The sequence below is a fragment of the Coturnix japonica genome, chromosome 17 (genome assembly GCF_001577835.2).
Source record: "Coturnix japonica isolate 7356 chromosome 17, Coturnix japonica 2.1, whole genome shotgun sequence".
Classification (NCBI taxonomy): Eukaryota; Metazoa; Chordata; class Aves; order Galliformes; family Phasianidae; genus Coturnix; species Coturnix japonica.
The window spans coordinates 1,714,360-1,737,941 of NC_029532.1; the positions used below are offsets into that span (position 1 = coordinate 1,714,360).

General features: G+C 42.8%; 1 protein-coding gene across 8 annotated transcripts in view; it reads right to left on the reverse strand.

Moving 5' to 3' along the window:
- Nucleotides 1-13,876, reverse strand: part of TNC (tenascin C) — a 53,010-nt gene extending 39,134 nt beyond the window's left edge. For 2 of the 8 annotated variants that reach the window (XM_032448076.1, XM_015878776.2), the window contains exons 1-2: nucleotides 13,494-13,875; nucleotides 5,783-5,916 (exon numbers count right to left, since the gene is read on the reverse strand). The gene's annotated coding sequence lies outside the window, so the exon portion shown is untranslated. Of the gene's footprint in view, nucleotides 1-5,782; nucleotides 5,917-13,493 lie in introns of all 8 variants that reach the window. The other 6 variants (XM_015878780.2, XM_015878779.2, XM_015878774.2 and 3 more) reach the window with 5 other exon arrangements.
- Nucleotides 13,877-23,582: the final 9,706 nt, after the last annotated feature.

Genomic DNA, 23,582 nt, shown 5'->3' on the forward strand with positions numbered 1-23,582 from the left:
AGCAGAGCACAAGTTCAAGGTTCAGAGGTGGGCTCCTTCCAGTATCAGTAACACCTTTGATCAGTTCGGTGTTAGCGAGCAAACCTCATGAATTAAATGAGAAATGAAGTCAGCTGGCAGAGATACAGCTGGGAGAAAACAGCTGCTGAAAACATGCAATAATTAAACAGAAGTGAAAAACAGATTAGACAATGCGGTGCCTGCAATAACAGGATATTGAACTCAACGACCAAGAGGTGCCTTCCAGTTTCGTGGTCCTAAAGACTTTTTTGATTCATGTTTCTTAAGAATTACCTGGTTGATGATGGGAAAAGTAAAGAAATTCAGCCTGAATATACTGCTTTTGTTGTTCCACCAAGAGCAAAGGAGGAGGAACTCAGAGGAAAGGCAGGTATGGGATCAGAGCCTAAGGGAACTACATCTACTGAATTCTAGAAGATCACAGCTTCTCTTGGCTTGGGTTAGAGCCTGATGGCTATTTAAACACAGTTGTTTTATAGTCAGTGTTTATATAAGAAACATCCAGCGTGGCATTATGTCATAACTTATATAGAGCCAACCAGACTCAGGAAGAGACCCATACTAAACACAGGAATTAAAAGCTCTTAATGATTCATTTTTGGTACCACTGGACTTAGTAAAATTATCCAAGCTCAAACTGAATGAACGCAATTTGCTGAGTGACTTAGATGAGTAATGCAGACTTATTCATTCCGTACTCATAACTTGGTGTCTAATTTCTCATGCGATGTAATTGTGCATAATTAGAAACAAATAATGGTTACATATCACTTGGTGTTATATGTTGACCTGCAGCCTGCTCCCAGGCTCCTGAGTATGGATAATATGACTTTCACCAAACATGCCACCAGCTCATGACCTGACAGGATGTTGCCATTTCAGTTCATTTTACCTAAGCAACAGCAGAAATCTTTCCTGCCTTTTCTTGGGTACTACTAGGTCTCTGATTCTACACCTTAACCAGCACAAGCATATCAGGTTGCACTGCTTCCTTCCTCCTCCTCACCACTCATGGGGGCAATACCCCGTGTCTTTGCATAGGGGTTTCAAAGCACCTGCCTAGAAAACATCCACATCCAGCCCGAGAGTGGCTGTAAAGAGGATATTCTAAGAATATCAGTGCCGTCAGATGTTAGTTCTAGAAACCCTGAGAGCACTGAGGCAATACAATGGTGTCACTTCTTATATTTTGGAGAGGGATGCATGCATTTTGGCAAAGAGCCATACGTGGGAGCTACATTCGGCTCCATAAGCATTCCCAGAGTCAGCTCTTGGCTGCTGAGGCTGTGGGCACCCAACAAAACCAGCTCAGACAATGGGAGCTGTGAGTGAAAACCAGACTTGCTTGTTTTATGCCTGCAAACCTGTGCCAGAGCTCGTTGGTTCCAGGAGGGCATTGGCCCAAAGGCCTGGGCCAGCCGGCAGCTTTGGAGTGCACAGCAGGCTGTTTGTGACCAGGAAAATCTGCCTCTTGTGCTGGATTTCCATACACTTCTAATCCCAGTGACTGAGGAAGACATTGGCAAAGCATATGCCCTGCCGAAGGCAAGCGAATAAAACACCTCGCTGCAAGCAGAGCCTAACATTTATTTTGGGTGTGCGATGGAGTCTGAATTCATGTGATAGAGTAATCCTGTCGATGAGGTCATGTGTTCCTCTGAAGGGGCTTCTTTGTACCCTGGGTTAGTTAGCAACGCTTTTTCTGTTATCAAGCATCTGATTAAACTCACAAAAGAAGGGTCTATAAAAAACGGGCTCAGGCAGAACTGAGAAGGGAACAAATAAATTGTTGTGTTGTTTTCTCTCTCTTTTTCTTTTTTTTCCTTTTCATTTTATCTGACAGTAAAAAGGAGAGGGGAATAAGATGGGGAAGGGGCACAAGAGAAGGATTCATTGATCTCAAATGACAAAACAAAGGTCTTAGTCTGTTTTCTAATTTTCTAAGCACTCAATCCTGTGGCCACTGATAGTTATGTGCATCCATATGGCAAATTTCACCACGAGGGACCACAATGCAGTATCTAAATAGAAAGAGCCTCCCAGAAGCCATCCTATACTATTCAGTGCCACAGAGCCTACCTTCTGCAGCACCAAAACCCTTGCCAAACTCTGAAGGTAAATTAAAATGTAGTCTATATTTATTTGGCTTGAAGACTCAAGCCTTTGGGTGAGAATTTTGCCTGGCAGCTCAGCCAACTTTTGTTGTGCTTTGTAGGGCTCCTTACCATGTGTTATTAATACCAACTCAGCTCTGACAATGGAGAATGAGGGAATTATAACTAAATCATCATTAATTTCCTTCAAAGGACACGCATCCAAAGTCACCTTAGATTGGGAAGTCTAAGAACAGAGAAGCTCAAGTTGTTAAGCTCCGATTGATCTGTAAGCAGCCAAAGATATTAACAAGCTGTAAGTTCCTTGTTGCTAAATACCTGTACTTATTAGAATTGTATTCATGCACATTTGTTATTTGGTAGCACCGGTTTTTGGCTACACAGGGGGAAAAAAATTAACTCAGTTCCTCTGCCTGTGGGTTATTTCAATTAGGATTTCCCCCTCCTCCCTACTGGCACTCTGAGCAAATGAAGAGCTGTATAGAAGTTGGCTATATGAAAATAGCACTATAAAACCACTGTGACCAAGTGATGACACAGTAAGATATACGGCTGGTTGAAAAATTGTTCACAACACTTATTTGGCCACTGAAAGTTGTCATTTTTCACTCAATTCTGAAAACTCAGCAAGTGGAAAACTAAAATGTCAGCATTATTTCAGGAGTTCCTTATCTCACAAGAAATTCCATCCCACCCATGAGAAACCATTCTGAGGTGGTCAGCTTTGAAACCAGTAATTTTTTTTGCTTTGAACAAAATAGCCTTTTTGAAAGAAAAGCTGCCTCAATTGCATCTTTATCCTTCTAGGAAAACACAGAGCAACCTGGACTTCAATTACTACGTGAAAAGTATTACAGAGGAAAAACTACAGTTCTTGTGCTTCCCTCATCCCTGGAAAGGAATAAAAATATGAACCTTATGTTAATTTACAGCTCTAAAAGCAGAAGAACATCCACAGAGAAGTAAGACATGTCAGTGCCTTTCAGAGCATCATGAGACACCAAACTGAATTTTCAGGCAGCAAATTATTATAGATTAGTGGTACAAGGAGCAGAAAGCTTTCTACTGTTGGTGACTTCTTGTACTATTAACTGCCTGTTTCTAATCATTTTTGGAGATGCTGAATCCCTTACTTGCAAGGCAAGGTCTGCTATTTCTACACCAAACCCTGCGGTGACTGATGGCCAACAACACTTCTCCCCTGCCTCATCAGGTTTGGCAGGAAAGGATCTTGGTTGAAGATTTGAAACAAAAAATCTTGAATGGCTGGGAATGGAGAGGAAAGAATTGCTCAGGGGAGGTGTGGGGGGAGCAGGCAGCTCAAATACTCCCATTTTTGCCTTCTAATTTGATTGTGCTGTTCTGCTGTATCAGCCAACTCTACTTTCTCCTTCCCCACAGAGTAGGAAGACCAACTGCCTGTGGCACTCCAGTGACTCACAGCAGCTAAAGACATCTGCCTGCATTCCCTTTTTATAAAAAAAACTGTAGATTTTGTCTGAGGCAAAAATGAGGATAAGATCATATAAAAAGATGCCAAGGAATAATGCAAGCTGTAGTGAGTTGACTGAAGTAATGTCTTGTGTAGTTGGTACTGCAGCCCCTTTCAACCTTCAATCTGCAAAGCCCAGGAAATTAAAATGTTCCATCTATAAAATGCATTCTTTTTTCTTTTGTTTTAACAAATTAAGCTTATTCCCTTTACGATGTAGAGAACCGAAGCTCAATGTTGAGCTGAAAAAGTCAAATAAAGTAAAAATTTTGAATAAATGTGTATTTTAGCCATGTACAGCAGTGGTTTGCTGGTGTGATTTGGGTCGTGCTATGCAGGTCTGTGGTGCTGGGAGATGGGAATTCTGGAGAATAAAGACCCTCCTGTATGAAACTAGGAAACACCAACTGCCAGATGGACTTATTAGGGAGCTGACTGCTGACTGATGGGAAAAATAAGATGGAAATAAAATCTGAGATGAATAAACCTATAGGGCAGCCAAGGAAAATGTTCACCTGTGTGTGATGGTTTAATGGCACGGTGAGGCAAACACTGCAACCAGATAGAATTATTGCAAAGTGAGGAATGGACAGGACTCCCACTGAATGGATTCCCCAGGCCTGGAAAAGCCACCTCCCAAAAGTAGTTGAGACAAAACCAAAGGTCAGCCATCTCAGAGTCCTTTAAATCATGACAAGAGAAACGAAGCTAAATGAGCTGACTGGATGTGGGTTCCCAAAGCACAAAGGGCTCTTGACAGAGATTCCAGAACGTGCTCGTGGCCTTGGGAATAGTGGTGTGGTCTCATGGTCAGAAAGACTGAAACTCAAACTTTTTTGCAATTAAATTATCATATAAATCATCCAATATGTCTCAATTTATTCACTGGTAAAACCTCATGGGAGAATGTATGTCTCAGTGAACTAAATAGTTCAAGGTCCTCATGGTATGGTACTGCTAAATCCTCATTTAAATCATTAGATACTTACCTGAACAATGCTATTAAATTGCCAGAAATAAAAAATACAAAGAATAAAAAACTGCAGCAATACAATATAAGGAAGAAAAAGAATCTCAGAGATATATCTTTCAAATTGGAAAGTCTGACCAGACATACAGATAACCACATGGCTGCCTGAAACTCTAGGGTAACAGTAAGAAGTTGAATCCTTAATCTGAAGCCAAACCAATAGGATGTGCCAAGCCAGTTACCAGAATAAGAAGATGAAATAAATGATAAGGTTAGTAAAAGCCACAGAGAAACACACCAGAATTTGAGAAAAAATCTGTAACTGAGAAGAAGTACCGTATATCTACTGAGCTTCCCTTCATCTCTAACAGGCTCAAGACATTTTATGAAGTCACCAAAGGAATCACACATACGCAACCTTCCTTCATGATGAGCTGTACCTACCGTAGTGTAGCAACATCTTCTGCTGTTGCACAACTGAAATGATTCATGCTTTCAGACAGGAAGGAAAGAAGAATTCTATGTCCAGCTCAAACCACAGCAGGAATTTTGTACAAGCCACAAGAAAGAAGCTACTTATTTTATGGGGCAGAATACTCAGATGTGTTATATCTTAACTGAGAAGAGGTAACTAGCACCAACTCAGGGAGACTGAGATGAGACATAAGCCAAAAGGGAATTCAGTCGTCTTTTTTGTTAAGAGCTTGGATACCTGAGCATCAATTTTTGGGAATAAGAGCTCAAAAAAGAGAAACAAAACAAGCAGGTCAGTGGGGTGCCTTTGAGCTGCACTCAGTTTCATGGCAGGGTGCACTGCAATCAGCCAAGTAGAGCAATTTGCTACAAACTTGAGAGAAAAAAAGATTAAAAAAAAAAAAGAAAGGATTCTACATCTACTACATCTACTAAACTTTTTTTCTCCCATCTGCAAAGCAACCCCTGCTTTTACTGTAGCCTTCAAAGCTGAAGAAATCTGCCTCAGGCAGATACAGCCCAGCTATGGATTACAAACATCACAACACCAGTGACGGGACCAGTGACAAAGGCAATGGATTCAGAAGAACTCCGTTCTGAAAACAGAGGCAGAACTGCAGAAATGGGTCATCTCAGAAAGACTCCACGGAAAGGGATGTGTTTACAGCTTATTTTGTTTTGCTTCCCTCTGAACCCCATGTTTGCACTTACAGCACAGAAGTGAGATTCGTTCTTTAGTCTCTGAAGCAGCAGCAGAAGTCTCTGTGCAGCACCGGTTTGTTAAATGTGGAATTGAACGTGGTCCATATCAGAGCTGCCACAGGCACTGAAGCCTCGATTAGGGCCTATTAAAAACAAAACACAAATCCGCCGTTCATAACTAAGGCAACTTTTGTGCATAATCTCACAGCAGAAATCACTCTCGCCTTCTGAGTATGTACTGTACCTTTTAATGAAGCCTTTCCTAATAGCAAAAGCATTTGCTCGCTCTCTTGGCTTTTTCCTCCCCACAGCAAAGACGTATGTAGAACTGGAAAAGATCTACAGTTTTCTAAACTTGTCTTTGGAAAGTTTCTTTGCCAAGTTACACTTTGTCAGGAGCTCATTATTTTCTTGGTAGACACTGGAGACTTCACTTTGAATCATTTTGAGGGCTCGCTGATGCAGTTTCAGACTATGAGGTTTGCATGCATGAATCACAGCAACTTATGCTCATTCCATATACAAAGTTCTGCTTCATTCCCAGACCCTTCTCCACGGTGTTTCTCCCAAAACCACCATAGGTTTTCCACAGCCCATTTCACTGAGTGGTTTTGTGATAAGATGAGGAGAAATTCTGGACTTCTGATTTTTTTTCCTTAACCCTTTCCCTCCCTGGCAATGTGGTGCCAATCCCATTTCTGTTCCAAATTTACATTAAAAATTTGCATCAGGTGAAGCTATAAAAGCAAAACTCCAAATGCATTATTTACCAAAGATGCTGGTGGGAACTATGCAGCAGAAAATAAGAACCACGAGCCACTGATATACTAAATACACACAAAGCACACAAGTGAACAGGTGAAACACATTGAGACAGCATTGTTGTTCCTGAAGGTCAGAAGGAGAAGGTTAACCAAAAAATCCAACCCACACGCCTGACTTTTCCACATTTCAAGTGAGTTCAGTTGAAGGACTGACATGTACATAGGCAAGTAGAGTGGGACCATGCTTTAGTGGCTCTGTGTAATTAAGTAGTAGACAAGTAATTTGTATGTGTATTGGTCTGGAATAATAAGAAATGTTTAATGCTAGAGATGACACCGGTCAGTGGGATACCTTCAGGATTCATTGTGCTTATTCACATGCAGTCTGTAATTTCACTTCAAATTTAAACGCATACTTATTCAAGTAATGCAAAAGCATCTCTGAAATGCCTCAGAAGTCAGCCCTAAAACTCCATGTTATTCCTGGCAATCAGAAATATGATTACATGCCTCTCGCCATTAGCCAGCTTTGGTCTTCTTAATAGAAGCCGGGGAAGCAAGTATGTAACTCATCCTCAGGTTAATTCTTTGTTTTTTGGGCAATTTTCAATCTGTCCGGGTGGCTTTTCCTCCCCAGCAGAGCTCCTCTGTCCTTGGTACTTACATCCAAGATGTGTGGGAATGCAATGCACACATTTCTTAACTTGCGGGAGCACCGAAGGAATTCCTTGAAATCTGACTTCCAGTAACAGCCCCGGGCGAGCTGTCTGCCTGGCCTCGTTCTGTCAGCTGCTGTAGCATCATGAATCCGCACGTTTGGGAAAGTAGGGTAGGGCAGGAAATTTTAGTAGAACAAAGTATGTGATGAAGAGTGAAGATGGAGTGAAAACAAGCATGGCATGGCAGGATGAAGTACGAATCAGAGTCACAGAATATGAAGCAAATGGAGTGTGAGGCACATGGAAACAGAGAGGAGGTTGTTCTCAACTGGTCTGGTCTGAGGGTTTTTCTCAGTGCTCTGATTTAAAGCAGAAGCACTTCTACAATGTAATGGAAAATACAGTCACATAGACAGCTCTGAGCAAGTGATGAGTTACAACGGTGAATAACCCCAGACAAAACCCTGCCCTGCTGCTTTGATGTCAACAAATCGGGCACTGTTACACTAATGGGAGACCTGAGAGACCTCCATGCTTTGACCTCTTTTTCTTAACCCATTGTGACTTGAAACCTGCCTGTGTTAAAGGCTTAGCTGACAGCAATTTGAGCTGTGGAATAGAAGAAAGGATGTGGAGCTCAATTATCCAGCAACAGATCTCCAGTGAAATCAATGCAGTTTTGTCACATGAGAATTTGGCTGGCAGTCTCTCAAGTCTGCAAAGCAGAAAACCATCCCCTCAGCAATGCATGCTGAAATGAAGCAGTCAGGGAATAATGCAATAAAGTGCTGCTTTATGCACGAAAAAGGCTCAGATTCTAATTTCCTCTCTGTCAAGACTGGTCCTAACCCCATGTAACTGCATGAGCAGCACTTCTGACCTAAATGAGCACAGGCCATATCGGATCAGGCTCAGGCATCCTCTGCAAAGAGAACTCTCTCTATTGTATAATTAAAACAGTGACTATATGCATATTCAACATCCCATATCAATGTGAAATAGCTGCTTACGTTAGCAGAATAAACTCTCTCCCCAGTGAAACAGTTGGAGTTTGATACAGTAAACTTGACTTTTATTTGCACTGAAGCCTTCTATTTATCAGTCTGGTAGGGTGTGTTTATAGGATATTATGATATAGAATTATAGGGTATGAAAGGTATATTCATATTTATCAGAACTGCATGTTTCTTACACCAAATATGATATACTTATGTATATCTAGAGAGAGAAGACAAACACAATTTAAGGTCTGAGAAACAACACTTGAACAAATGAGAATCAAACCACAACCCAGAGAGCGCTGTGTTCATTCTGGACCATTTCCCTTTTCTTACAAAGGAGCACAATAGGTGAATCCTATGATGCTATGAAATCAAAGCAAATGAACTCCTCATCCAAAATAACCTTCCAAGGCACTGACATGGTATTACCATAGCAGAAGCACAAGGCTATGAGAACACAGGTAAACCTGATGATGCAGCACTTGCAGTGCTGGATCACTGTGATTGCCTTGCTAACCTGTGAAGTGTGCAAGCCTATATGCTAATTAACATTTGGCAGTGGAAATATAAATTCCCTGGCTTGTGGATGGTATATCCTCATATAAACACTTCACTTGGCCACCAATCTGGAAAAATAGATAGGACATTCATAAGGAGCACTCACTATGGGAAATGCCAGCATTTTTTCCTGGAAACTGTTTACATTGCCAAAATACTTCAATAAGAAAAACGACCTGAGACCTTTCCCTTAATATGCATCCTGTTCTCATTTCACTTGTAGCCCACAGTGTGCAGCATTCATTCTGAGTCAGCCTTGAATTACTGCAGTACAAGCAATGCAGAAGGGAAGTACAAGCCACAAGTAAAGGAAAAATATGCCTTACACTGTGTTCACTAAGTGGAATGGATTGCCTATACATCACAGGGTACCTTTATATCTTTCCTGGCATAGACCTTTGTCACACAGCACAGAGAAACCATTTAGGAGAACTCAGTGTATCCAGAAGGAGCTGGTTCTCCAAAGAAACCAGTCATGACAAAGAACTGGTGCAAAGTGGATGCTAAACCCCTTTAGAAAGCCTGACAAACTGACTTCTGACCAAATGAGATCGTGCCAGAAGGAAGATAACCACTAAGGTCTGGCACTGCTACGTACAACTGCCCCATCCGAATAAAGGCTTTCCATCGAACCAAAGATACCCACTGCAGACACAAAGTTTTGATGTTCTGGTGCTTCCTGGGATAAAGTACAGACAAATGCTCAAATACTTGGTGGAAACAAACCCACAGTAGTGGAATTTCCCCAAGCGCCCAATTTCAGACTCCTTTGAATATCCTGGCCAATATCTGTACACATATAGCCATGCTATAGCCCAGCATGGGGAAGAGGCAGATTACTACAATGGACCTCTGTCACATCTATGATTCAAGTAATTGTTTTTGAAAAGTATTAAAAAAATTCTGTTCCACCACCCCGTACTTTCTACTCCATTACTAAAAAGAATATGTTTTCTAAGCATGAAACAATATCATTTTTGTCAAGGGTTTGGAAACTGAGCGCTTATATGAATCGAAGAAAGCTTCCTTTCTCCTCCCTGTGCAGTTCTGGTTACAGGGAAAGAGCTTTCTGAGTGAGTAATCTTTCTAAGTAGGAAGCAGAGCTCCCCTATTGCTAAGGAAGAATAGACCTCCAGTAGGCTAATATGTGATGGATGACTGAATGCAAACTTGGCAACGTTGTTCTCCGCTCCCCAAAGAATACAAAATGCCACAGGCTATTTGTACACAGGGACTCTCTAGTTGGAAGTTCTTGGCAACATCCCACCTCAGTTTAATTGAATCTGCAGTGGTAAGACAATTAAGGATGTGAACTTGGAGAAATTGCTTGCAACAGGATCAACTCAGGATGAATTTATCTTTGGGGACTGACTCATGCAGAAGCGAAACAAAAACATAAATGGAAGATTATTCTTTTTGAATCCATAACCTGGCCCTCAAAATCTCACATTTGTTTTTGATGAGTGCTTTGTGGGATATAATGTCAGCCCAGATATTAACTGGTATTCTTTAAAGGCACTATTAACTACGTTCAGATAGACTGACTGAAGCCATAAGAGTTCTTTTCTTGTTCTGTCAGTAACAGGATATGCAGTATGTAGGAGAGAGAGAAATAATGCACACACAAATTCAGTAAAATACAACATTAAAGCCACGTCTAGTTATAACTGCATGTGCATATGTCACCCTGAAAGTAATGCCTCTTATCATTGCTATGGAAACTACAACAGATACAGACAGCACAAGAACACTATTTGATAGAGCAAATTCTCAGCTACAAAACACTATTTATCCACATGGGCATCATGATTATCAGACTTGTGCAGATAAGCTGATTGAGATGCTCTTCACTTTGTGGTGTGAGAGCCATTCATGGCTGTACAGAATATGGCTTGTCTTTCACACCACTGCTGAAATGCATCATCCACAAAACCCAGGGGTCAGTGGAAATAGGGATGGCTCGACGCTGTGCCACAGGGTTGTCCATTTGATCTTCTTCCCAATGTTCCCATTCCTCAGAGAACAGTCCTGTTTCCTTCTTCTTTTCTATATTCTTTGTTATATTGCAAATGCACGTTTAACCCAGGCAGATGACTGGGTTCACTAATGGAAACAGCCTACTGAATGAACACTGCTCCTCCCTTACAGATCTGCCAATGTGAGACATCCATTCACACCAACATCGTGCAATCCAGTACACTGCACTGCTGCTCAGCTTCACTCAAACCCCTTAATACACCCTGAAAAACCAAAGGGACGGGCTGACTGTTTTGCTGCACTAGGAAAAAGGCAGACAACTGCACAACTGGTCTGTTATTTCAGTGGTTTTAGGAGAGAGATGAAAGGGTTGGAGCTCTGGCTCCAAAGCAACCTCACTGTTTCAAATGCACATTTGCTCTTCTGCTTTGCTCTTGGGAATGGAAGGATGAAAAGCTCTCAAGTAGCACAAGCCTTCCCACCTCATCTCATCACCTTATCAAAAAGGGAAACAATGCCCAAGAAAACACTTTGACAGCCTCTTTAACAGCAAGTCAGAACATCTTCACTTCTGAATAGTCTTTGGCTTTTTATAGATATTCTTACAAAAAGAAAAAAAAAAGCAGTAATATTAAAAATATTCTATCCCTGCCTGAACTTTGAACACTGACAGAAATACTGCTCTGGCAGCACAATGGTTCTATTTCTATTAACAGAAACCTCCAACTAACTGTTACTGGGAGTCCCGTGGAGCACTTTTTAGTGTGAGTTTAGGGATGCTTCAGCTAAGCTCCAACATCATTAAGCACTATTATCCCACTGGGAGGACTGGATCTGGCTTGTGTTCTCTTATCATGTATCTATTTCCACAATGCACATGGATGAGACTTCTGCAACAGAGTATCAGCTTCCCCTCCAAGGGAGACAGGGCACTCTGACCTGCAGATCTCATGCTTTTCGGCTGATTACAGGGCTCTTCTATAGCCTTGAAAACACTGTTAGATTGATGGTAGTTAAAAGATTAAGGACTGGAACTTAGAAAGAGTTTTCCCCGGGCTGCAAGAAACCAGAGGATAAAAGTAATAAGCAAAGAGCAAAGGGGGCAAATGGATTTGCTGAGGATGGTGTTGTGATATGGTCAGTGATGGGGAGGCAGGCAGCGCTCTGCACAACATCCCACTTTGCTCTGCCCCTTCAGCTGCCCATCCCCTGCTCAGCTCAGGCATGCATCCTTTCCCCAGCACAGAACAGCAGCAGCAGCTGTAATGGGGACTCACTGGAACTCCCAGATAACTCTTCAAGTGCATTCAAAACTCATTGCCAGGGAAGGTCAGCTGCAGGCAGGCTGTGCCCTTTACTTTGGCTAAACGTTTCATTTGCTCCTAAGCTTCCATTAGCAGCGAGGGAGAAAAAAAAGAGTGCCCCTAACCCTTTTCTGTCAGTCTTCCTAGCATTCAATGCACAGTCACAGCCCCCCGCTGCCCATCTCATTCACCGCCTGCGGCACCTGTAAGGCTTCACAGCTCTAAAAGGCAAATGCAGAGCCTTGCCATAATAACAAACCCAAGACACTGTAACACCATCCACGAAGCATGTAAAACGAATTCCCATGATTTAACTTCTTTTTTTGTTTAATTTTTAAAAGAACGAGGTAAAAAAGCAACAAACAACAACAAAAACCACGTGCACACAGCTGTTTGATGGGAAGGTTTTTGCCCTGTCTATACAACAGCACAAAACTCGCTGCTTTCTGTTCTTTTACATAAGGGACAATCTGATTAACACCTCACTCAACTTTTTAACATCACATCTCTGCTGTGCAAGGGAACACATCACAACCATCTGAACACACTTTCCATGTGTGTGACATGATACAGTGTAGAATGATTGCCAGTAACTCCACCAGTAGCCAGAGAGCAAATGAGTTAGAGGAAACTCTGCAAAGGTGATTGAACAAAAAGTTTTGAGTAAGTGTCCTTAAGTCGCAGGCAGAGCGAGCTGTAATGACTTTCTCCCAGACAGCCTCTCTGTTTTAAGCCAATTTGAGTCTAAGTGCAGACACAGTCATGCAGAAAAGCTCAGTGCACAAGGCAGCAAGTAGCTGAGGCACACCGTAAAGCAAGTGTCTTCATTTTTCCATCATGATGGAGAATTTCACCTTCCCGCTGCCCAGAACCCACCCATGTCAGCACTTGGAAAGAAGCTACCAGCTGAACTCTCTTTTGTCTTCGTTTCCCCAGTGCGGACTCAGACACTGGTGGGCTTTAAAAGAAACTGGAGCTCAGTGGGGGTAGGGAGGAAGGTGACAAAGGCTTCGGTGCAAATAGGCGTGCAGACCGCAAACGAAAAAGGGCCTGACTCCTTCCCAGGTTGTACAGCAGGGCATAGGAAGAGTCACCTGTGAGGTCTGAGAATCACAAGTGGGTTTTGTCTGGTGCACAGTGTGAGACTGGGGGACATGGTTACCTGGATGAGCCAAGAGGAAACTCCAAACCTGCCTTTCTGCCCAACCTGCCGACTACCAGCACTCAACCAACCCATCTTCCATTCATTCATCGCACCACATCAATGCTATTGAAACCTTTCCTATGTTGTTATGCCATCAGGGAGCACAGACCAACGAAAGAAACGTTCCCTCCCAAAACCTTGCCTGCTCCGACTGAATAAAGTCATAGCTGCCACGGTCGCAATGGAACGCTACTGCAGACTTGGGTGGGAAAAGAGCTCCTGATATTGTAACGGAGGAAGGAAGCAGGCTTACCGTGTGGGCTGACAGATCAGATCCCGCTGCGAGCAGCCTCCACAAAGCAGAGGTCCAGCAGCCAGCTATCGGCTCCCGACTTCTTCACCGTCCTGTCAGAACTCAGAGAAGTTGTGCCGTCTCATTCGGTGCGGCGCGTGTGCGAAAGGAGCGTTTGACAGTGCGGCACACTGGTCGGATCAGCCAGATTCTGCTGGGTTTATATAGCTGAGCTGCAAATCCTGATCCTTGGCTCATTCCACTGTAATAGGATGCCTGAAGGCATTTTTTTTTTCAGTTTTGCTTTAAAGGAACAGCCTCTCTCTTTGGCTGAGCTTCTGAAGAAACACACACGCACTCACAGACACACACTGTCATACACACACACACACACACAAAGTATTTGCATGCAGTTTATGGCTAAAGAAGGAAACCCCTGAACCATTCAAACAAAAAAAGCCAGCTCAGGGCAAATGACTCAGAAAGAGGAATATTTTCCTTACAGCATCAGCAGAGCTCATGGTCAGGACTTTTAAACCCCCTACCCCCAGTATTTTAACACATAGCAAACTGAAATCAGGGGGATCACAAGCACAGGGTTTCCATTCCAGAAAGTCCCTCGGAGTGTGCTGGGGCTGATGGGCAGCGAGTGAGGCTGGCACCGCTCCGCAGGGATGAGCAGAACAGCTCAGATGTACACAAGCTGCTGATCTGGCACACATTGGTCTTTCCAGGCTTGCGATCTCTGAGTCCCGGTGCTGCTTCTGCTCTACCTCAGCTGGGGGGACAACGGGGCTGAGTAGCATCCTGGGCTGATTCTCTTAAAAAGAGAGAGATAAAAGCCTACAGAAGCAGACAGGAGAGCTTCTCTTCTTTTAAAGTGAGGCTATGCTGTTGGGTATTGGAAAAGTCTTCCAACAACTCCGTGAGTCCCTTGGTCAGTCCTGGAGCTGTGGGTAATGCACAGTGCTGTCCAGAAGGAGGGTCTCCTGGTTGCCCCCAGATCTCAGCCTCATGGCAAAGAGCTGTGATCACACTTAAAGAATTACCCTCAGCACTCAGCTCCCTTCTATCTGACACTACTTTTTTGGGGGAAGGAAGGGAGGGCAGTTAGAGAGAGAGGAGCTGCCGGGTGAAATACAGAGTTTAGCTCTGTCATGTCTATGTTTTAGGAGAAGGGATGAAATTGCTTCACCATTTCAGAAGCAGGACTGACCCAAATCCCTTTAGTCATTATCCACCTATCTCAGGAGGCCGTGGGACTGCCCAGTAAGAAAGCAGTGGGGTCGCACTCAGCAACAGGGATGCTCACAAGAATTAAGAGGGACTGTCCAAGCCTTTCTGAGCATTCTCCATTTCTGAGTGCATCTCCTCCCAGCTGGCCATCACCAGCATCCATGGACTCACATCACTTTCAAGACTTTTTTCCTTTTCCTGCTTCACAGCCACAACAATATCAGGAAAACTTGGCCCATCCTCCACCTTCAGGAAAGGATGGGGAATTCCTGGCCCCAGAATTCTGATTGCCATTTTAGAATCATTCTCATCATGACAGAAAGCAGAGTTCTTTTGATAACAAGTCAGATTTTCTTTGCTGGGGGATTTCCTATTTTCCAGTTGATCCCTGTGTTTATTTTCTGATGTGTAACAATGTCACTGAGCTCATTCCCTTCTCCAAGGCACAGCACAACTCTCAGTCATTTCTAAACAGCTGCTGACAAAAAAGCAAGCAAAACTCGGTGACATTATCACAAATGATATTTACAACAAACAGATCCCATTTCTCCGAGCAACTACAGAAGTACTTAAGAAACACTGAGATCACATGCTTCAGTACAATCAGGGACGCATCACTACCAACCATTTATGAACACTCATTTTCAATTTTTGCCTTAATTTTCTGGCATGCTGTGCTTCATAGCAGTCACACCATAAGAGCAGGAATGAGATCCTACTGGAAAGAGTGTCAGAACTGCTGACTGCTCCCCAGTAAAGGCATTGGATTCCATCTGCTGACTTAGAATCATAGAATCATTAGGCTTGGAAAAGATCTCTCAGATCCCCATGTCCAACCCCAATCCATCCCACCATGCTCACTGACCCCGTCCTGCAGTGCTACATCTCCATGGTTCTGGAGCACCTCTGATGGATGTCTTAACACTACACCTCTTAGAACTTGTTCTGGATATTTCCATTGATTCCAAAGGCAATAAGGTTACCGTATGCAGCTCCCAATAAGTACTCAATGTTTGTCTGCTGTTCTCTCCAGAGTATTCAAAAGGTGATTGTGGTGTAAAGCCCACTTTAGTTCTCCCCTACTTATACAGTCCTGTACTCAAAGGTAAAAAACCAATGTGAGATTTTCCCAATAAAATCCTATGGGGACTGGAAATCGGTCAGTTCCCATACAATGCACCACCTGCTGTCTTTTACTTCAGAAGTCCTTTGAGATCCATTTGATCCATTATTTCTCTGTCCACATCCTCAAGTCTAAGCAAGACACAAAGCTCGTGAGGAAACTACAGGAAGGAATCTGTGGGATTTGTTTTTGTAGTGTTTGCTAACACCAGGTCTTCTGCCAACAGCTATTGAATCAAAATTTAAACCAATTTTTTCTCCTATCTTTCTCCACCCACTTACCTGACTTCAAACAACGTGCCGTGATGCAGTGAATGAGAGTCAGGTAAGAGTCCAGGCCTGTCCTGGTTTTATCTTTTCTGGCTCACCCACCTTTAAATACACTCTGTGGAAAACAGTGAGCGATACATTGAGTCAGAAGCAAATGATAACATGAAAGAACATGGAAAATGTATTTTAATTGGAAAGATAGCTTCAGGTTGTGATGTCAGACATGAAGGATTACAACTGAATCATTTGCCCTGTGCTGTTCTCCTACACTAGATAACTGTCAATATCAGTTGATTCCTATTTCAATGAAAAGGAGAAAGTAAACAAGCATTAAATTTGGTATATGCAGCTGAGTTTATTGTCTTTTTACACACTAGCTCACACTGGAGATGCAAGTCGCACACACAGGGATAATTTTAACAGACAAATCTAGGAACAGCTGGACATAGCATGAAATCAATGACAGCATAAAGGTATGAAAGAGATCCCAACTGGAAAATAGTGGATTTCACACTACACACTCATCATTACCTTAGGACAAAATTGTTGCAACACAGGTAATTAGGACTTAGTTCAGCTTGAAAACTTGGATTGATCCACCCAGTCCCAGGAATAATTTATTTTGTATTGGCATATCATGCAGTGTGAAAGCTGCCCTGAAGGCACAGAGATGAGCACAGCCTGAGATGCATCTTGCCACGCACATAGCGAAGCTGATTTCAATAGTGTGCAGATGGGAATGCACTGAGCCACTGGAATATAACCTACAAAACAAATGGTCAGATGATCATGGCTTGGGGCAGGGAAACATTCTCTATTTGGACAATCTCAGGAGCCAGGGGAAATATTCAGTGCCTGTAGTTGGAAGGAAGCACATCTCCCTCAGAAAAGGGATGTTAGAGCAGCACCAGGCTCAACAGCAGAGCACAAGAGAGCAGCAGATTCAGAATGGGCAGCCTGAGAAACAGAACCCACCAACTACAGCTTGTCCTATGAGAAAGATGAAAAAGCAGGTTTTAAAGAGAGATGTCATATCACATGGTCAATCCTCTACATTTGCTGTTTGGAATCGCTCAGTGCTGATACACAAGAAGATAGCTTAACTTCTTTTTCAGATAGTATCTAAATAGCTAAGCTCTTGCTTTAGATATCTGATATTTGCAACAATTCACATTGCCTGTATACTAATATCCTCCTATCCTGAACTAATGGTTCTCAAATATAATATGGGTTGTTTGTGAGGCAAAGTAAGGTTTTTGTTATGCATCAAGATAGGAACTGAGACAAGAACATGGCAATGTGCTGAGGACCAAGGGAGAAAACAAAGGTTACTATTTGGGATGGCATAAAGATTTTATCAGCATGTCAGAATTACATGTACGTTGTAAAGACATAGATGGCACAGGGAAAGCACCCCACCTGCCTGCCAATAAGGGTTTTATACCTTGCCATGCCAATTTGCATTTCTAAGTGCCTGAGTTCATTAGAAAACCTTGAGCGTGTGCTTCTATCCTTCACAATAAACCTAAGTACCCTTCACTATAATTATGTGTTCAAGCTTATTGATGCCAAAATTACAGGTAATGACGTTAAACACACCCCTAAGTATTCTGCAGGAACCGTTTTCATGCTGAAGCTCAAGCATCACCAACAACAAAGCAAAATCTGTAGTGCTCATCCATTCTAGCTGAAAAATGTTCAGATGTAACGACAGCTGCTATCAGTTTGTGTCCTCAAGTGATGAGATCCTTAACGTCAATAACAGCCTAACTAAAAGATATTGGAAGAAGGATTTCAGGAGTTTAAGAGAAATACTGAATCCCAACTGCACGTTTCATTAATTATTGTATATCAAAGTGCTTACAAAGAAAAAGAATGAGATGAGACCTCAAAGGTCATACAGACTTTCCTTAGGGCAAAGCAAGCTATACCAAAACCAACATGGTTTAGTATAATTAGCTTGATGATGGCTATAGAGATTCCTGAGGGGAAAACTACAGGAGCAACAAAACTCACTGGCTTAAGGTAACCACGCTCAACCTTTAAAGCAGAAAACTGTCATCAAAGCTGCCTTAATCACAGAATCACAGCCTTAATGCTAAAAGCTAAACCCTTCTGCAAAGGAAGATAGTGCAGAATGCCCTTCAATCACACACCCCTTTGAAATTAAGAAAAAGCTGCAGTTTAACCCCTTTTATAAACAACTGCATCATTGCTGCCATTCCTGTAAGTGAAGGTAAGCAAGCACATAGACAAATTATCACCATGGTGGTAGGCACTTTGTGCTTCTGGTCTTCAAAGCATATCCTCGAATTGTTTGAAAATGATTAATTATGGTTACAAATTTGCAAATAGGGACGTTTAACCTCTCCATCTTGCTTTTGAGTCTGAGCGGCAGGTCATTATGAAGTCAGGAATCTGACTGATGCAGAACCCATCATTTGCTTTGTAACTCTCAGCCTTTGCAGGCAGCTGAAGAGGTGAAAGGTTCACTGAAGGAGTAGGAATGTGAGAACAGAACAACAGAACTGTTCAAATTGCAAAGTTGTTGTACAGAGCAACCCAATGCTCGATGTGTGAGCTGGAACTAACTGTGCTCACTTTCAAGGGAGACCTCTGGATATTGAACCACAGATTCAAGAGCAACATCCTGAGGACAAAAGGGGTCTGACAGGTAAGATAGGCACTGCCCATTTTCCCTGTGATCTATGAACAAAGAGAAGTGATGGGAAAAAGGAGTGATGCCAGTTTAGATCCCCTTTGTTTGGCATTGAGGGAGAAGACAAGCTCTCTCTGCTCTCTCCTTGCATTTCACAACACGCTGCACTGTACCTTTACGTGGGGCAGAGAGTGGTGAGGTCACATCACAAACGCAGACCTGAGGAGTAGAGGGAGGCCCCTTCTTGCTTTGCCTTTCCCCCAGTGTTTCCGCTAGGACCCCATACACCTCTCCTCATATCCTGCAGTTGGCTGCTTCTGGGACCAAAGGGAAACCTCAAAGCAGATGGGATTTAGCTTACTTACGTTTTCTGTAGCTAACTCAAATTTCATTAAAGACAGCTGTAATCCTAGACTTCTTCAAATGGGTTAGCTCAGTTCTTACGTAGCTTCTCTATCTTTAGAAATCCAGGTTTGAGCTTTTATGTGAACCAAAAAGGAAAGACGGAGTGACTGTCAGAAACACTGAAGCCCCAAACTCGACAAACAATTGCAAGCTTGTAATTGAGCCCTGAACATTATTACTGCCCAGTTTCCCAGTTTATGGTCAGATTTAAGATCACTGCACTTTGAGAGCTAACAAACAAGACATAACTTCAACAACAGAACAACCTACATCATTCCATACTGAAATAAAATTGCTTGCAGCCCATTTCTATGGCAGAGCAACAATGGGAATCATGAGCCACTGCTTTATTCTGAGTAAGTTCTTTCATCCAGATGCTTTTGGAGTGAAAATCTGTAGGACCCTATTGTGCAAATATTCTTCCAAAATGAAGTTGATTCAATACATAACTTCAGTTCACAAATGAATGGACATTTCTTTTCCTACACTAGCGGTACCAATCATTTAATAACACCTATGCTTTCAGAACAACCAAGACAGAGCAGAAAAGTCTTGTTTCTGCACAAGGGGGCAAGGGCAAATTCAACTCCTTGGTTACTCCAAATGAATGGCAGTTGCTGTCTATAATAAGGAACGCACAGAAGCACACAACCAAGGTGAAGATCTAATCAAGAAAAGAGTTCCTGCCATAGATCTCTGTTTTCATCTCCAGAACAGCCCTGATTTTGCTAGAATACATTTAGGTTTCTCTCATCTAAAACAATTTTAAGAGCAAATATTTATATTATGAGAGTGTTTTCCTAATGTTATTAGCTTCAATCACATTTATTCTGGCAAAGGCAGTGACTCCCACAAGGCTGACTTCTCAAATTGATGCCTGGAGAACAGAGAGGATGGATGCTGGACCTGCACAACTATCAAATTCCAAATTTTATTTCCCTTTAAAAGCCTGTTTACAGACGCTATTATGCAATGAGGATTACAAGTACTCATGTAGCAGCCAGTGCTTTGGCATCCCAAAATAATCATGTCCAAGATTGCTCGTTACAGTTCGGAAGTGATTCCATTTTACAAAGCCAAAGAGTTACTCCGTGTCACAAATTCCAGTCCATTATAGCTGCATTCAGCCCACATCCTCCCTCTGCAGTTTTCCACCACCTCAAAACCACCGCCCTGAGAAGTTTGTGTATCTCACTACCTGTTGGTAAATGATTGAAAAGAAGTGGGGTGGGAAACCCAGAGTTCAGTACATCAAACATCTTGGATTTCCTCTTGGCCTTTGGCCAAAGTGCAGAAGCACTTCTGGACTTTACACATATTTCTCTGATGGTATCATGACTCCCCTTTTTCCCCCTTTTTTTTTTCTTTCTTTATTCCTTCCCTTCTGTCTGTGTTACTGGTGTCTGTTCTCAATTTGCTGTGTAATGAAGTGACACAGGGTTTAGGAACGTCCCCTGGAACAAACCGCCAAGGCTTCTCTGCCTCCTGTGACGGGCAGACTCGTGGCTCTGACTTCACAGCACCCGGGACTAACAAGGACGGAGCTACTGCAGCAGCCCTGGCAAGAATGAAAAGAGCAACCAGACTGCATATGTCCGCCCAGCATTGAGGGGGAAGTGAGTGAGGACAGATTTTCCATTCTATAGCCAGAGGCCCATCTTACGGGAAATTTCAGTCAGTTAAAGCAAAATGTTACTGGAATGTTGCCTTCCTTCAGCTTGCATGGAATATTTTTTTATTATTATTATTATTAAATTTGGAGAAACAGGTGTGAAAAATTCATCCCTTTCCCCATGGGCCTTGTTCGTACACTGCAGATTGCGTGGGCTCTGTGAGATGCAGAAGGGCTTCTGTCTGGCAGCACTACCTGCAGACAAATACCTGTTTCCAATTAGCTGTGGCTGTTCCCCCTCCCTGCCCACCCCCAGAGCAAGCCAGAAAGAAAGCATTTGGCAGTAACAACGGTATTGTCTGCTAAAACCGGCTGCCAAATAACTTCCTTTGCATTCAGAGTATCCCATGACGTAGCTGCAGAAGGGAGCTGGGGCATCTCGCTGCTCTGTAAGCAGCCACAGTAAAATAAATTGCTCTCTGTAGGTAGAGGATGCTCAGCCACACCAAGAGATTGCCAGGATGTGGCAGAGCCCTTTCTGAGACTGCTGTGCCTTTGGGTCAGGTAGCACAGAGGAACCAGAACGAACCTTCCCTGTTTGTGCCATCTCCCCACTCACACCCCCAGACCTCAGTTTCTCAAGACAGAGTTACAGAGTGAGTACTAACCCTTAATGCACTGATTCTCCTCCTAGAGCAAAGCCTCTGTGCTAAATGCAACATAATCCATGTCAAAACTCACACAGCAGTGGCTTGACAGGCAATGGTAACCATACAAGAGTGTGGGTTGGTATAAGCAAGCTTACAGCCTCTGTAATGGAGGTGTAACAGACATACACTGAGAAATGTTCATTAAGAAGCTCATGAGTACCACTAGGGTACATCAAATGTTAAGGCAGCCAGACAGTGATAGCAAGAAAAATGGGGAGAAACACCCTGCTTTGTGCCCTCTGTTGTGAACTGCTATTTACATAAAGGCACATTACAATTCAGGAAGGAAAGAACAATGGATTTTACTCCTTTCAGGGGCTGCTTCAGACAGTAGAGAATAGAAAGCAATTTACATCTCTGGGCTAATGGGCACTTGGGGAAGTTTTTAAAGACAGTCTTGGAAGTGATCCTCAGCACCAGTGCCTGTTCCAACAGTGGGAAAGATGAAGCAGTTAACCCTCAGTAAAATAGGAAAATACATTTTTAACAGCTACTGGCAGACAAGAGCAAGCAGTTCAGTACCAAGGGCAAAGAACATACAAAATGTTCTTAGATTTTCACTTAGCCCATGCTCTTTCCAGCAGCTGACTGCAAAGCACGCTGTTGGTGTAAGAGCTACACTGAAGGGAACAACAGGCTGCAGACACTTTGCAGGTTTACTCTGTTAAAAGCAGACCAAGGTTATACCTACACATTTTTTTCCACAGAGAGGCTTGCTCTTCCCCTTGCCCTTTTGTTTCTAAACCTTATGATTACATTTTGCCTAGGTGCAATGCGTTCACTTAAGGGAGAACGTATGAGATGTGCTCTGAAGAGGAGACCCGTCTTCTAAAAGCAGTGTTTGAAAAACAAATAGACGATTACAATAGTGTGCATTCAAACACGAGTGGATTGTGGATGCTGACAGACAGGGCTCACTGGGGAGCATTAAGCAGAGTGCTCGTTCTATAATCAGCCTTTTCAGATGGAAGTTATGGAAAGGCTGGGCTGCTGTTTCCACCTGCCAGCTCTCATTTTCCTGCACAGTCTGATGGAGTTGCTCACGTATCACATTTCTTATTCTATTTTTTTAACCATTAAATTAAATCCTTCACCCCACTAAAGAAGAATCTGATGAAAGGCAACTCTGTTTCAGAGAGTTGATATACTCACAGTGCCATGGGACTGCCTGACCTCCAGGCTACCGTGGATTTAATGTGGGATGTGAATGTGCAAGCCTTCAAAAACACTGGAGTCTTTTAGCTGTGGAGAAAAGGGCTGAGGAAGGATAGAACTCAAGAGCAAATCCTGATCCTAAAGGGTGTAAATCCAAAATAGCTTCCTAGAAACAAATGACATTACTCCCAGCTTTAGCTGGTTGCCAGTGAACTCACCTCCTCAACGTGTGACAAAAGACTGGAGGAGCAGAAGTGGTTAATGTTTCAACGTGCTGTAAAAAGCCAACTGTGTAATGGACTATATTCCATCTGGAAGAAGAAAGCCTCTAAAAGTGGCTGGATTTGACACCAGAATTGCATAGGTGCAGCATCCTATATAGTATGAAGAAACACTAGGCGAGACATAATATATCAACCGCCCACCTGTCAGCAATATCTCCTACTAAACCACATTCCTCAGCACGACATCTAAATGTTTCAGCTGGCAATGCACGAGGATGGAAAGGACAGGTGGATTCTTAGCAAGTTCAGCGCAGCCTTTCACAGCAGCTAAATAGCCCCAGAGTTATGGCATAAATGATATCCATATGTTCGGTAGCTGCAGCATCTCCTTTAACTTGTAACACAGGATAACAGAAATAGCACAATGTTCTTTCTCTAATGAAACAAGTTTCAGATGTACATATAAACATTGCTTTGGCTCTCATTCACACTGTCTGCCAACATACACAACAGACTTTGCAAAAAATACATTGAATAGTCTTCCATTCAGGTTCCCCTTCAATAGCAACAGGGAATGGAAGAACCCTTTCAGTTGTTCTTATACACTGAGAGCTCCAAAGCAGGAAAAATCCCGAATGCTTATTGCTCAACGCTGAGTTATGCAGAAGCAAGAAAAGTGATGTCATCAAAGGCACCAATTCTGTTTCTTGGAGACAT